The following is a 15,236-nucleotide window of genomic DNA, read 5'->3' as shown; positions in this document are numbered from 1 at the left end:
ATCCGGAGCCTGAGTACGGAGCTCCAGCTCTCGCCGCATCCTACGCTCGTAGTCAGCGGGCAGGAATTCGCGCAGGAATGCTGCACGGAACTCCTCGAGAGTCGCTGCCCGGTGGCCGGAAAGCCGATGCCACCGAGCTGCCGTGTCAGTCAGCGCTGCGGGGATGATGTGTGCAAGCACCACCTGCTCAGTGAGACCCATAGTTCTCTGATAATGGGTGAGGGACTCAAGGAAATCCCGGGCACTGAGTAGGTCATCATACCCGCGGTATGTTGGCATGGGCAACTTGACCGCGGGGTGAGACAACTTCGGCGTGGCCAAAAGCGTCCCAACAGCCCCTGACAGCGACTGGATCATCTGGGCAGCACTGGCTAGCAGCGCCTGCGCCCCGGCCTCAGTGGAGGCTTGGGCGGGCTGCACGAACGAGGGAGGCAAGGCTCCTAGTTCGATGAGCGGCGCGGTTTCCGCAGGGAACCGGGCCAGCGCCTCGCCGTTCCCAGAGCAGAATTGACTGCTCGCGGGGCACGGCTGCTGCTGTTCGAAACTGCCGGTTGCGGCAGTGTGACACGAACTGCTTTCGCACTGGGCGCAAAGCGTGCACAGCTGAGGCATGTGACCAGCGGATGCACCGCAGGGTGCTTCCGATACAGCTCCAACGGGAGCCGCGTGGTCGACATTTTGGGTTGTGTCGCCGTAAACCCCAACAGGGGCCGCGGCCAACCACGGTGACTGGCTATTCGAAGGAACAGCAGCCAGCGGATCAAACGACGCTACAACTCCGTAGGGAGCCGACATGTAGCTACCGAGTGCCCCGCCGGGGGTAGACATGGTGCGCAAGCGTGATCGGCAAGGCGACCTGCTCGGCTAATGTGTCATCAAAGGCGTAAGCACCAATGACTTAGCACGTTGGGCGCCAGTTGTGGGTTTCTAAGCGGACACAGGCCACCACCCACCGCGGGTTCGAGCTTCGCGCGAGCCAAGGGCCCCGATCAGCCGTCACCACACACACACTGGGACACCGATGTAGTGCACTCAACCTCCGCTGGGAGGAGAGCGATTCGCCGCAAAGAAATAAGCCTCCAAGTTCACAAAGGAGACGTTTATTCACATCGTCCTCCAGCTGATACACACGCGCTCAATAGTCACCCCGTCCCGGGGGCGCGCGAGGAGCAAGGCTCCGCTGCGCGCACGAAGCGACTCGAGTAATGCGCACCGCTAGCACGCCGCTGCAGGAGAATGTCCCCGCGGCAGTGCTGTGATCTCTCTCTCGTGTCGACCGTTGGGCCGGTTGCGAGAGAGAGTGGGCATTCAACGCAAGGTACGCCTGCCAGAGGTCGCTGGACCCCGCTGGACAGGCTCGAGCCGCTGCAGGTCAGAGGACACGTGCGGGCGAGCTCGAGTAAGCACTGGTCCGAACGGCAAAGGCCGGCACGGACAAACAGTAACGTACGCACCTTACGCTGTCTCGGAGGGATCTCTCTCTCTGGGCCCCGCTCGGACGGTTGCGCAGTGCGCGGCCGTCCAAAAGCGGGTCCCGATTTCCCGCCAAAAGGCGCCAATGGCAAAGGCCCTTGGGGAGCCGGGGCGGAGCTGTGGCTAAATGACAGTGATTAGTCACCCAGCCGCCTCTCCACCGCCTGAGGCGGGAGCAAGGGAAAGAGGAGAAACAACGCGGGAGGCCGGCAGAGCCGCGCAAAGGCGACGGCGGAAAGCCAGATTCCCACAATTTTGTTCAACGTTTCGTTCATGTTCCCTGATTCGCTCATTCACGCAGTGTCCTGTCTGTCTGTCCTTGCCAGAAGCAGCAATATTAAAGCCAGAGAACTGATTGAAGCGTTTTATATCTGTAAAAAAGGCAGTACGTGTGTTAGCGAAACTTCCGTATCTCTCTATCAGGCGGAAAGAAAGGTTTTTGAGCAGTCGTTATCGCATTGATGCGTAATTTTGTTCTTTGCGCAGGCGCTGGCGTTGTGTATATATGTACCTGTGGTGTGAAAAATAAACTAGTGAGTGGCGCTCTGTCCCGTTCTCTTGTCTTGTGTGTGTGTGTGTGTGGTTTTTTGGCGCCTTTACTTTTACAATGAATTACCAACTACCCCAGCAAGAAGCTCTCTTAGTTATCTCGCAGAGCTGGCTCCGTTTAGTCTTAGCTTGTTGGGCATGAGATTAAATGCAGGGTGGTGCCTCGCGTATTAGTTGCGCGTCCGCCGTCTCTCAGTTTCTACCTTCGTCCTGTGTACGAAGCCGCGCATCTTGTTTTTCTTGCTTTGACAAAGCCTGTCTTAGATTAAAAGTTCGGATGTCACCTTGCGGTGGCTGTCTGTCGGCGCCGCTGCGCAATTGTTCTCCAGTGCTTCGACACACCATTGAAATTGCTCTGCTTGAGCGTTGCGAACGCTATCAGGGCCCGGCCGTCGAATATGCCGACGAACAAACAAAAAATGTTAGCGTTTTAACGTAGCTAAACCAAGCAGACATGCGAAAGCATGTGCTTAGAATGGTTCGCTCATGGTTTTCTTTTTCTGGGTCGTCGGCACGTCTGGCAACAATATCAGGCTACGGTTAAGCTCTGACCGAGATTCACATAATCTTATCTGTTCGCGCCGAGATAGAAGTTGAGGAAGACGACGATGTGTCCTGCACAGCGCGAGTGTGTGCTGTTTAACACGAGGCGTGGTCGGCTTCAGCAATAGCATAATACGAGGTCTGTTAGAAAAGTATCCGACCTTTGGCCGAAGAAAAAAAATAGCATAACTGGAGCGTTGGAAACCTAATTACCTTCAAAGTAGTCTCCTTGGGACTCCACACACTTCTCCCAGATGTCCTGCCACTGTTGGAAGTATTCCGAAAAGGCCTTTTTCGGAATGGAGTTTAGCTCAGCTGTCGTTGCAGCCATAATGTCCTCTCTTGTCTGAAATTGCGCTCCTTTCAATTGCCTCTTGATTTTCGGAAACAACCAGAAGTCGCAGGGGGCCGTATCAAGAGAGTAAGGAGTCTGCCGAACTACAGGAGTCTGGTTTTTCGCCAAAAAATCTGAATCAAATGCGAGGAATGTGCAGGAGCATTGTCATGATGGATGCGCCAATTTCCTGTTGACCTCAACTCCGGTCTCCTGCGCCGCACAGCATCGCGTAGGCGACGGACAACACCCCTGTAGTACACTTTGGTCATTGTTTGACCCTGGGGCGTGCGTACTCGTGGTGTGCCACACAGCGAGAGTCCAAGAAAGTAGTCAGCATCACTTTGACGTTGCTGAGCATTTGGCAGGCCTTCTTTGGTCTTGGGGACGTGGAATGCTTCTACTGTGACGACTGGGATTTGGTTTCCGGGTCGTACCCGTACACCCAAGACTCGTCACCAGTGATTATGGTGTTGATGAAGTCGGGCTCACTGTTTATGGAATCCAGCGGGTCCTGTGAGACTTCAACACGAAGCTGGTTGTGCTCCACCGTGAGCAGCTTCGGCGCGAATTTCTCCGCAACTCTCTTCATGGCCAAATCTTCGGTGATAATGGAATGTGTAGAAAAACTACTGATGTTCACCTCTTCCGCAATTCATCGGATAGTCACACGACGGTCCCGCATCACCAGAGCGTTCACTTCGGCAATGACCTAGCCATTTCGGCATGTTGATGGCCGACTGGAGCGTGGCTCGCTCTCCACCGATGTGCGGCCATCTTTAAACCAGTTGTACTATTGCTTAATTTGTGTGCTGCTCTAAGCATCATCACCGAAAACCGTCTGAATATTCCGAATGGTTTCCGCTTGGCTGTCGCCCCGTTTCTGGCAAAATTTGATGCATTAGCGCTACTCCTGTAGTACCGCCATTTTGCTTGCACTAAAAAACCGACGAGAGCACTGCGCACTACCTCACTCAAACGCTGCCTCCCAGCGACTGACGCTATTGGCAGGCGGGAAAAAATTCGTGCATGCGGACGATGGTTCAAAGTCTGCTGGTGCAAGCGCGCTTGTTTCATATTCATCAGGTGTTCGCAAAAAAAAAATAAGGTCCGATACTTTTCTAACAGACCTCGTACACTGCAGTGCAGTCGCCAGCGAAGCTGATCTGGTCGCCCCACCGCTGGTTTGAAACCCAGTCGCGGCAATATATATTTTATTTCTGCATGGGCTGTTGCTATGCTAGGTTTTGCCAAGGTCACCTTCAAGGTCAAGCTTCACACAAACTCGGGTAGCCGGTTAGACCTGGTGAAGTAATGCTTTCGCACAAAAAAGTGTTGTCACCCACCCGTTGCAGGGCAGCTCGTTTAACAGTTACGCCGCTTCCTTGACCACTGCGTGTCAGTTCTTTTACCTTCCCTTCCTTTTAAAGATGTTAATTCGCAATCTTTTTCATACTTCAATATTTTTATTTCCGATTTTCATGCAACATACTAAGCAGGGTGTACTAATCAAGTTTAGTATACACAGCAAATAGAAAACGTTATTGTTTAGCTAAAGGCCTGTCACGTGCAGTGTGTAATTTCTCAAAATAAATTTAAAGAAGAATAAAAAATATTACGTAGCCATCGAAGGCTCACAACCGAGCGGTTATAATCGAATCTCATTTCAAATTCGCTATCCTTGCAAAAAGTTATAAGTGAGACTTTCGGCATATAATCAATTGAGTTCTTTGGTCTCCCAACCAAACCTTTACGGTCAAGTGCTGGAACGAAGGCAGTGGCTGCCAGTATGCCACCGCTGCTTCAGGGATCGCCCAGCATTTCCTGCGGGAATGCGAACACCACTCCGTCTGTTGCCCGAAGTGCTCGGCCACCGTTCTTTGCAGAGACGTGTGCGCGCATCTCCGATCGGCGTCGTGCAGCACTTCGACATCCGTGGCACCCGAAAGCAAAGTTCCACCGGCTCACGCGGAGGAGGCAGCATCGTTGACTTCTTTCAGAGGAGCCTTTGAAAGGCAGGCGGGTGAAATCACAGCTTGTCTTAGGTCAATGGCTGTTGATATTAGCACACATGGAGACAGATTAAGTCATACCTCTGATGGCATAAACATGCTGAAGGAGACACTGCGTCAAGAACTAATGTCTTTAAAGCGACAGAAGCACGAAGAAACAACATCCACCGACGCTGAACTGAAAGAACGTTTAGCCACCTGCAGGGAGAATGTTAACACTTCTTTGAGAACTATAATAAGCACAGAAAGAAAAGTGAGCGATAAATTGAGCCCAGATCGCAGCCGGCATTGAACAAGTCAAGGCTGAATTGCAGGAAAGCGTCCCAAAAACATTGCAACCCGTCCCCGATGTGCGTAGAGAGCGTGCAGTACAGCTGGCGATGTGCGAGTTTCTTGTAGGGGGCGTGCAGTCGCTTCAAGGCAAGGCGATGACAGTTGGCTGGGCCGAGTATGAATGCGAGAAGGTGTACCTTCGCGGCTACTGCATGTCTCCTGAAGTGCACATCTCCAAAGTCCATGGAAGTCTGTTAGTAAGCGTGAAGTACACCCTGCACAAGGGCGACATGGACGACGTTGTTAGGTGGCCTTTCGATCACACCATCAAGTTCAGCGTCATTCGTCCGGGAGGGGGCGCTGAGCGTGTGCTGGAAGTTAAACCAGATCCACATAATCCAGATAATCAAAAGCCAAGCACATCGAGCAACCAGTCTATTCACTTTCATGCACCTTTTATCCTCACACGTGGCATCCGTCACGGGTACGTACCCAATGGCCAGCTGCGCATGAAGTTTGAGCTGCTGCCTTGAATCACTTTTAAGCGCGGACACGGGCCACCCCTTAGAATTTCGTCAGTGAACGCCCTTGTATGCTGCATTAATTTTTTTTTCAATTTTCTGGGGATTAACTTCACGTCACGTAGAAATTCATCGAAAAACAATAGTATGAAGGAGCTGATTAACAATTCCTCACAAAACATCTCCTAATTTTCTCGACTCCTGATCCTCGGTTGTCCCCAACCGTGATATGTGAAGTATAAATGACTAAATAAACAAGGGAGTAATTACTCATTGGCATCCACCCGAGCGCAGCCATACAAACCTAAGAAACCTTGGGGGATACCCTATACATTTGTCCAAATAAATAAACAAATGTTATCTCCCGTCTCGCTGCGAATGTTGCGTGTTTCTTGAAACAGTTTGATGAAGCAATAGTGACCGCTTATTGAAAACATTACTGAATATCTTCTATCCGAAAAAAAATAAGAAACGCCTATCTTCGTTTGCGATGTACATGCACAATCGAATTTTTATTTCCATCAAATATAATAGTTGCGGCTTTATCATAATCTTGTGAAGTATCTATTTACATGGCACAAAGAGGGATTGCTTTGACGCCTTAATTTGGTTTGGTTTTGTGGGGTTTAACGTCCCAAAGCGACTAAGGCTATGAGAGACGCGGTAGTGGAGGGCTCCGAAAATTTCGACCACCTGGGGTTCTTTAACGTGCACTGACATCGCACAGCACACGGGCCTCTAGAATTTCTCCTCCAAAGAAATTCTAGCCGCCGCGGCCGGGATCGAACCCGCGTCTTTTGAGCCAGCAGCCGAGCACCATAGCCACTGAGCCACCGCGGCGGCTTGACGCCTTAATTAGAAACAGTTAAGAGGTGCCGAATGATATAAAAGGCACACAGTTTGTGTTTTTTTTATTTCTGTATAACATGAGTTGATTCAGTCAGGATCAGCGCAAGTCTGCGAAAGTACAGCAGCTTCATCTGAGCTTTTATTTATTATTTATTATTTATTTATTTAGGAATACTGCAGACTCCTTCTGGAGTCCAAGCAGGAGTGGGAAACACATGAATAATACCAAAAATACATGAATAATACCAAAAATACAAAATGAAGTCAAAGAAAAAAGTCATACATTCAAACTTTTCAACGCAGCAATGAATTCCACTTCGTCAGGAGAATCGACAACATTCTGAGGCAGCTTATTCCAGTCGGACACAGTAGTAGGAAAATAGGAATATTTAAATGAATCGATGCAAGCCTGGTATTCTTTTAAGATTTTCCCGTGGTTAGACCGTGTGTTAGCTCGAGATGCAGGGGTAAGGTAGAGAGTCTTGTTTATTTTTGTCTTATTATTGTACAGGAGGTACAAGAACTTAAGCCTGTATTCTGTGCGTCTGGATTTGAGGGTCTGAAGATCCAAGAGATTAATCATCTGTGTTACGCTATCTGTTCGTCTGTAGCGGTTGCAAATAAAATGGACGGCCATTCTCTGTACCTTTTCCAACTTATCTATATTTGTTTTGGTGTAGGGGTCCCATATGCATGACGCATACTCCAAAATCGGTCTAACCAAGGATTTGTATGCAGTGAGCTTCACCTGTGTTGGGGCTGTCGTCAATTTTCTTCGAATCCCCCATAGGGCCTTACGTGCGGTACAACATATGTTGTCAGTATGTTTGTTTCAGGTTAAAGTTGATGTTATTGTGACTCCTAGATATTTTACAGCTGATACTTCGTTAATTACATCCCCGCCAATATTGTATGTGTGAGCTAATGTTTGCTTCTTGTTTGAGACACGAAGAACAGAGCATTTTTTTATGTTCAGAGCCATTTCCCACTTTTCGCACCAAGTGTAAATATTGCCAAGATTCGCGTTCAGGAGTTCTTGATCGTGTGGTGACCTGACCGTTGTGTACACAACACAATCGTCCGCAAAAAGGGTCTATCTCGGTAACAATATCATTGATATAAATAAGGAACAAAACCGGGCCCAGGACAGACCCCTGGGGTACACCTGATGTCACTGGAAGGCTATCTGAAGAACTATTATTTACGTTAACATACTGTGCGCGGTTGTCAAGATAGGCTTTTATAAAGTCAATAAGTATTCTGTTTATTCCAAAGTTATAAAGCTTTTGTATCAGTTTATTGTGTGGCACCTTATCAAACGCCTTGGCAAAGTCCAGGAACACTGCATCGATTTGACCTCTGTCATTAATTGCAAGAAAAAAGTCATGGCAGGTAGTAATCAACTGTGTGATGGCGGAGAGCCCGCGCCGAAACCCATGCTGGGCATCTGATAATAAGCGGTTTTCTTCCAAATATTGAACTAGTTCTCTGCAAATTATGTGTTCCAATAGCTTCGAACTAACTGAAGTTAAGGAAATGGGGCGGTAATTGGATACCGTTGTACGATCACTGGATTTGAAAATAGGGACAACACGCGCGTTTTTCCAGTCGGCAGGCAGTGCTGAGCTTGACAACGAAGCAGTAAAGATTGCGTGCAAGTAGTGCGATATCCACTCTGCGTAACGGTGAAGAAATGCTGTAGGAATATTGTCTGGCCCCACTGCTTTTTTGACGTCCAAGTTTAAGAGTAAATTAAAAATACCTTCTCGAGTCACAACTACGTCGCGCATTGTCGACTGGAACTCCTCGAGTGCAAAACCAATGCTCTGGTCTTTAGGCGCGAACACTGAGTGGAAATACTTGTTAAATTCATTGGCTACATATGTAGAATCTGTAACTTGTATGCAATTAACACATAAAGAAATTTCATTTGACCTGTTGTCATTTATAAATCTCCAAAATTTTGCCGGTGCCTGTTGGAGAAAGTTTCCGAGGGTAACGGAAAAGAAGTTGTCTTTAGCCTGCTTTATCCTATTCCTGAGCTCATTTCGTAAGCTTCTAATGACAGCTAGTGGCCGAGAAGGCATTCGCCTGAGTCGTTTTAGCTTCCGCTTCATATGTATAATATCTCTTGTAATCCATGGATTATGTCTTTTCTTTTTGAGCTTGTTCGGAACAAACCGTTCCAGACATTCGAAGCATATTGTTTTAAACCTGGACCATAACATATTCACGTCCTCGTGGGTCTCAAAGCCCTGGTAATGTGTCTCTAGGTAGTCAAGAATACTCACATCATCTGCTCTATTAAAGTCTTTAACAATAACAGGTGAATTATTGCTTTCAGACCTACTTTGGAGATGAAAAGTTGCCGATACTAGTTCATGGTCAGACACACCACTCATAACATCAACATGAGTACAGGAAATAGCAGGACTAACGAACAACAAATCTAAAGTGTACCGCGATGAATGTGTGATTCGTGTAGGCACGCGAACAACCTGGGTGAGGTCACATGAAAAAGCAACGCTTAGAAGCAAGTTGGAATGTTTTAAATCGCCACCCGATACTGTCATATTTAGCCAGTCAATATGAGGCAAGTTGAAATCACCACCTATAATCAACTTTGTATGAACTCCCCTGAAACGCTGCACATAGTCACAAAACTGCTCAAGAAAAAGAATGTCCGCGTTAGGTGGGCGATACACAACACCGATAACAACACTCTAACCAAAAACTTCTACCTTGGAGAACAAGCTTTCATGTCCAGGGATGCCATCGAGTGGTGTCAGATTTATGGAGTTTTTTACAATAATAGCCACTCCTCCCCCACGAGACGGCCGGTCACGCCGTAATATTTCGTACAAAGGTGGTACAACATCACTGTCCGTTACATCGTTATGTAACCATGTTTCAGTTAACAACATAACATGGGGATCAAGATCGTAAAGTAAACCTTCAATATCTGTTGTTTTGCTAATGACACTGCGCACGTTCAAAGACACCAATCGCATAGACTTTGTATCCCTGGGCTGTCACTTCGGTGCCATGTCGGCGATTTTTTTCTGCTTACGGCCTCTATGTTTATTCACTTTTGGAACATCGGCATCGTTGTCACTTGACGCATCTACGATTTGGTCCTCAAAGTTGGCGAGTTTTCGACGCTCATTCTTTTCTTCGTCCCACACGTAAACATCGTTCCCGATAACGAGCCTATCGCGCCTGAGATGAGCTGTTTCTGTAGTACTATCAACTGTCGACCATAGCAACTTCCTTATTTTCCGGATTCGAGGCGTGTAGTCATCGGACAAGGACACGTTTTTGCCTTTTAACTTCTTCGCATTACTAAACAGCAGTATTTTTTCAGAGAAGTCATATAGCCTCAAAATCACTGGCCTTGTTTTGTCCGCTGTTTTCTGCCCAATTCGGTGAATTCGCTCGAGACTGGTCACATTGACTCCCAGCGTTTTTTGGAAGATTCCCGTTAATACTGCCTCCATAAGAGACTCCGTTGTCTCTGTTTCTTGCTCCTTCACGCCGTATACAATCAAATTATTCCGACGGCTGTAACTGTCACGGTAATCTATTCTACGTGTCATCGTAGCAATTTCCCCACGAAGCAAACCAACTGACCGTTCACACTCTTCCACTTTTTGGGCTGTTTGCACTAGGGATTCAATACTGGCTTCAATTGAGCTCAACCTTTTGTTGGCGACCGCCGCCGCGGTGGCTCAGCGGTTATGGTGCTCGGCTGCTGTCCCGAAAGACGCGGGTTCGATCCCGGCCGCGGCGGCTAGAATTTCTTTGGAGGAGAAATTCTAGAGGCCCGTGTACTGTGCGATGTCAGTGCACGTTAAAGAACCCCAGGTGGTCGAAATTTCCGGAGCCCTCCACTACGGCGTCTCTCATAGCCTTAGTCGCTTTGGGACGTTAAACCACATAAACCAACCATAAACCAAACCAACCTTTTGTTGGTGTCCAAAATGTGGGCATCAAGTTTTTTTTCCAATTGCTTTGATTTCTGCCGCTGAAGCTATCTGGTTCTCAAGAATAGCGGCCAGTTGATCTTGCGTCGAGGGGCCAGGATTCAATTCTACATCTCCACTCAAGAGGAGACGAATTAAGCACAAAGACTCAAAGCACCCCGCAACGCATTCACCAACACTTCTGGGCAAGGCAGCACAATAAGGCACAATGAATCACTCTTAAATTCACACACTGCACGTTTAGCACTAACCTTCACAGAGATGACCAGGAAGTTTAGATGCGGCTGCATCGTCCGGCTGCTGCCTTGCCCACTGGCACAGAAATTTTGGTGGGTGGTGCTCGAAGGTTCCGTGACTGTCAGTGTACGTTGTTACTTTTATGTACGTTGTTTCTTCGAGGATTTTCTCCCCTAGCGGACGAATACAGCAGCGTCGCTCTCCCCACAGAAGGCATTCTTTGGACGAGGTAGTCTTCCACGCCGGAGTTCTTTCTGGACAATCACCCGTGTTGCCCACGGCGGGCAAGGGGACATCGCGGCCGTTTGAAGCTACGCATTACTGATCCTTTGTGATTACTTGGATGAGTGTGCTCTCGTCCCAGCGTGAAGACTCGCAGTTGGCTTCGTGTCGCGTATACATTGTTTTAAATGCCCGCTATTTCACAATGCATTACTTCATTACACTGCATTACACTTCGCCATGTTATCGGTGCAGTGACCTGTCGTGGTCGAGGCATTCCTCTTCCTCCTATGTTATACGAAGATCACGTGTGGTGGAACAAAATTCTTGAGGTCAATTTGTTCTTGGTTCCTGGGAACTCAGCACTTCTTCCTATTCGAGGCACTTTTCATGGTTTTTGACGTCTCATTATCACTAATACAGAACAGCTCCGTGCCCACTTTGTTCTCTCGCGTAACAGCGAGTCATTTTTCGAAGGCGATGGTTTTTGTTTCCTCTAGCGATAAAGTTGGAGCGATAGTTCTTCGTCTTATCACCTTTGGAGGCTGACTAACCTTAGTCCGGTAGCCACCTTTTGTACCAACGCAGACTCCATGCCCCGTAGTGATAAGAGGCACTGTGGCATCTGTTAGCTGGAGTTAAAAGCGCACTCATTGTTTAGTGAAAGAAACAATGCAGACTTTAAGGAAAATAAGTAACAGCGCTTTTCGAAGACGACACAGAGAACGAGACAGACCCCTGCCCTGTCTCGTTCTCAGTCCCGTCTTCAAAAAACCCTGTTACTTCTTTTCCGTCATCATGTACCAGCCAGCCTGTATTATCCCTCTTCTAAAAACCATTTTGGTCAAACATTTAGGAGAACCCCCCAAGGTGGAGTAGATTTGTAATAAGGGAGGAATTACTCATTGACGTCCACCCTGAGCGACTGCTCAGGCGAAGCCGTGGTCCCGGGTTCGAACCCCGGACCAGGGCGAGTTTTTCTTTAAGAACGAAGTTTCTGAGAAACCTGCATAGCTTTCCTTTGTAGCCGTATGGCTGTGCTCAGGTGGACGTCAATGAGTAATTACTCCCTTATTATAAAAACCATTTTGTAGCACGATATTTTATTTCCTGTCATTGGAAATTTTCCGTGCACCACGATGCCAAATTCACCCAATCGCCATGCTAAATCCCACATATAATGCAAAAAATGGAGCGCATTTACTCTGTCTTTAAAAATATCAACTTAACGTACTGCTTTGAGAAAGGGCAATAGGATTGTTCCCCTCTCTGTTCCTATGTGGCACATGAACCTTGGCGCTTGAAACAACGCTTAACAGAGACTGGTAATGGAATGCGTTGTGCGGTATGGAAGCTACGGCTGCGGGAATTTAGTGGTTTGACTGTTTCCATGTGCGAAGGGCAGAAGAATAGGAAAATGTGCTCGTGTGCAAAAAAAAAAAAGTTTCCAAAGTTGTGGTGATGACCTACACTAAGAAAGGGATAAGAGGATGTAGTAATGAAATGGTAGTGCAGTGAATCGGGATGGAGCACTTCATGGAAAGCTCACAGGCGTATGAGTTGTCTGTGTTGTGTTAGACAAGGAAACGTTAGATTTCATGCCTGTGATATCTGCGGTGAATAGAGGATAAAAGGAACTGTGTTATTCTGAACTCCCTGTAAGGAGAACCAGATTGATCATCGAGGAAAAGAACTGAGGAAAACAAGTGCTGCATATGATTCCTTGATTCGCTCATCAACTTATCGCACAGTCCGTTGAGAAGCATTAAGGTCATAGATTTTCTTTTCTTTTTTTGTTTTGGTTCTGGTTTGCAGTGCATATGGTAACGAACGAGGAGCAAGCAGACGGCGTTACAGAACACCTAAGGCCGGCTCCCTTTTTGGAAATAACAACAAATCCAAAGCATTTGACATCTGCCGATTGATAATAAAAAAAGATCGAAATAGAATGAAAGTACTATTTACATAAATGACCAACTCTAAAGTGCAATCGCCTCCGCGGTGGCTCAGTGGTTATGGTGCTCGGCTGCTGACCCGAAAGACGCGGGTTCGATCCCGGCCGCGGCGGTTGAATTTCTTTGGAGGAGAAATTCTAGAGTCCCGTGTACTGTGCGATGACGGTGCACGTTAAAGAACCCCAGGTGGTCGAAATTTCCGGAGCCCTCCACTACGGCGTCTCTCATAGCCTTAGTCGCTTTGGGACGCTAAACCCCATAAACCAACCATCTAAAGTACAATCCTTTGTTATATATTTAAGTGCAACGCAACAATGCATGCAAGTACCATGGCATGCTGCAGAAGAAGCATATCATGTACAAGTCTTTTATAGCTGTGGTCGCCTCTGCTTTCCATCGGCGGAAAAGTTGCTAGGGGGTGGGGTAAGCACTGAGAACTCGCGGAATAGGAAACGTGAACTTCTGGTGGCCATAATCTGTACGAGACTTGAAAACATGGAAGCTAACTGCTCGACAGATGTAAACTGTAGGGCTGAGGAGATATACGTTTTCAAATCTTTAGTGACTCCTTTTCATTATATTCTTTATGTATGCAGCCATTTTTCTATATTTTCTGTATATCGGGCGCTGCTATCCCGTTCGTCTACGGAGGCGGGCCGATTAGCTCCCGCGGCCAATAGCGGGTATACAGATTGGCGGGCCGATAGCAGCTTGCGAACTGGACTTGACTAAGCTGTCGAGTTCTACTCTTAAAGGCCAAGCTGAAGCGTCCTCCAACTTTGTTTAGTTCACGCCGTCTGCACACTGATGGCGAGCGAAGAGGCTTCGGTCGCTTTTTAGGCTGACCAGGGCGGAAAGCGGCGCGGTGATAGCGATTGGTCCAGGACCGATTGCCGCCACCGGGAAAATTCCGCGGGGACAAACATGGCGGCGCCCTTCGAAGCAGGACCCCTACCTTAGGACGGAATTCGTCGCCGTTGCTGTCTTTTTAAGACGAAATCCTTGAATGGCTCATACCCCGTCCGTCCTTCGGTGTTACATCCAGCCCCTGGTGTGACTTATCGACGATGACGGGTGTCCACCGAGATATGTGATAGTTACTGCGGAATTTCATTGCCTCAAATACAATTTTCCTCAAACTCACGAAATTAAATGGCTGATCTCACCCATGATTTGCAGATATGTCCACCTGCGATCCTTTGGTAAAGCATACAAGCCGCCGCGGTGGCTTAGCGGTTATGGTGCTCGCCTGCTGACCCGAAGAACGCGGGTTCGATCCCGGTCGCGTCGGTCGCATTTCGATGAAGGCGAAATTGCAGAGGCCCGTGTACTGTACGAAGTCAGTGCACGTTAACGAACACCTGTCTGTTTTTCCCGAGCAGCAGAGCTCTCACTCTGAAACTCCTCGCATTGAAGTTGTTGCATTAAGCAGCTTTTATTGAGCCCTCGTATAGTACATGCCGCATTAAGGAAAGTATTGCTTGTTAACCGGTTACAAAAGATCGCATTTTTTGCTGGAGTACTGCGTAGCTTTCCTTTTGAAATGGAACTGCTATCGTCCATCCTACACTAGTTCCTAAAAACGTAGTTCAATTGACCATAAAAAAATTCAAGGGGCACTTTGACTGTCTAAAGTGCGTAGAGGCGAAAGCGTTTTCCGCACCACTTTCAGTGCTTCTGTGGCACTGATGGCGTCACATGTAATTGAGTACTAATTACTAAGTGATGACAAATCACTAATTAATGGTTAATTAGTGATTAATATCTGAATACTGATTAACTGCTAATTAAGCTTAAGCTTAAGCTTCGCCTTTAGGAGTGGAACGCGACAGCGTGTTGTAGCGCTGCCAGGGAGTCCACGGAACGCCACCACCCGTTCGGCGCGATGCCTTGCCGTTTCAACGCAGCGGTTTTTGAGGAAAGGAAATGGCGCAGTAAATCTCTGTCATCTCGGTGGACACCTGAACCGCACCGTAGAGGAACGGAGGAAGTGGGAGTGAAAGAAGAAAGACGATGATGGCCCGTAATGAAGAAAACGAAAATTGTATTTGAGGAAAGAAATTTACGCAGTAACTGTCTCACATATCTCGGTGGACACCCGTCAAAATTCAGGGGGGGGGGGGTGTGCACTTTTTTGACCTAAAGTGTGGTCACTGATGTGTGGTTAAGATGTTAAGCTTCGCCTCTAAGAGTGGAACGCTGCCAGGGAGTCCATAGAACGCCATCGCCCATTCGGTTCTACGCCTCGCTCGTCGGTAAATTGGTTTTTGAGGAAAGGAAATGTA

The 15,236-nt window shown here is 47.8% G+C and overlaps 1 protein-coding gene across 1 annotated transcript in view; it reads left to right on the top strand.

Moving 5' to 3' along the window:
• The window catches only part of LOC149329713 (uncharacterized), a 190,173-nt gene that overhangs the window by 139,335 nt on the left and 35,602 nt on the right, over positions 1-15,236 (top strand). The gene's annotated exons all lie outside the window — the stretch shown is intronic.

The sequence above is a fragment of the Amblyomma mixtum genome, chromosome 9, assembly GCF_055824585.1.
Source record: "Amblyomma mixtum isolate Tamu chromosome 9, ASM5582458v1, whole genome shotgun sequence".
In the NCBI taxonomy this organism is placed as follows: Eukaryota; Metazoa; Arthropoda; class Arachnida; order Ixodida; family Ixodidae; genus Amblyomma; species Amblyomma mixtum.
Note: the sequence above shows the minus strand (reverse complement) of the source record. Positions and strands in the feature narration are given on the sequence as shown.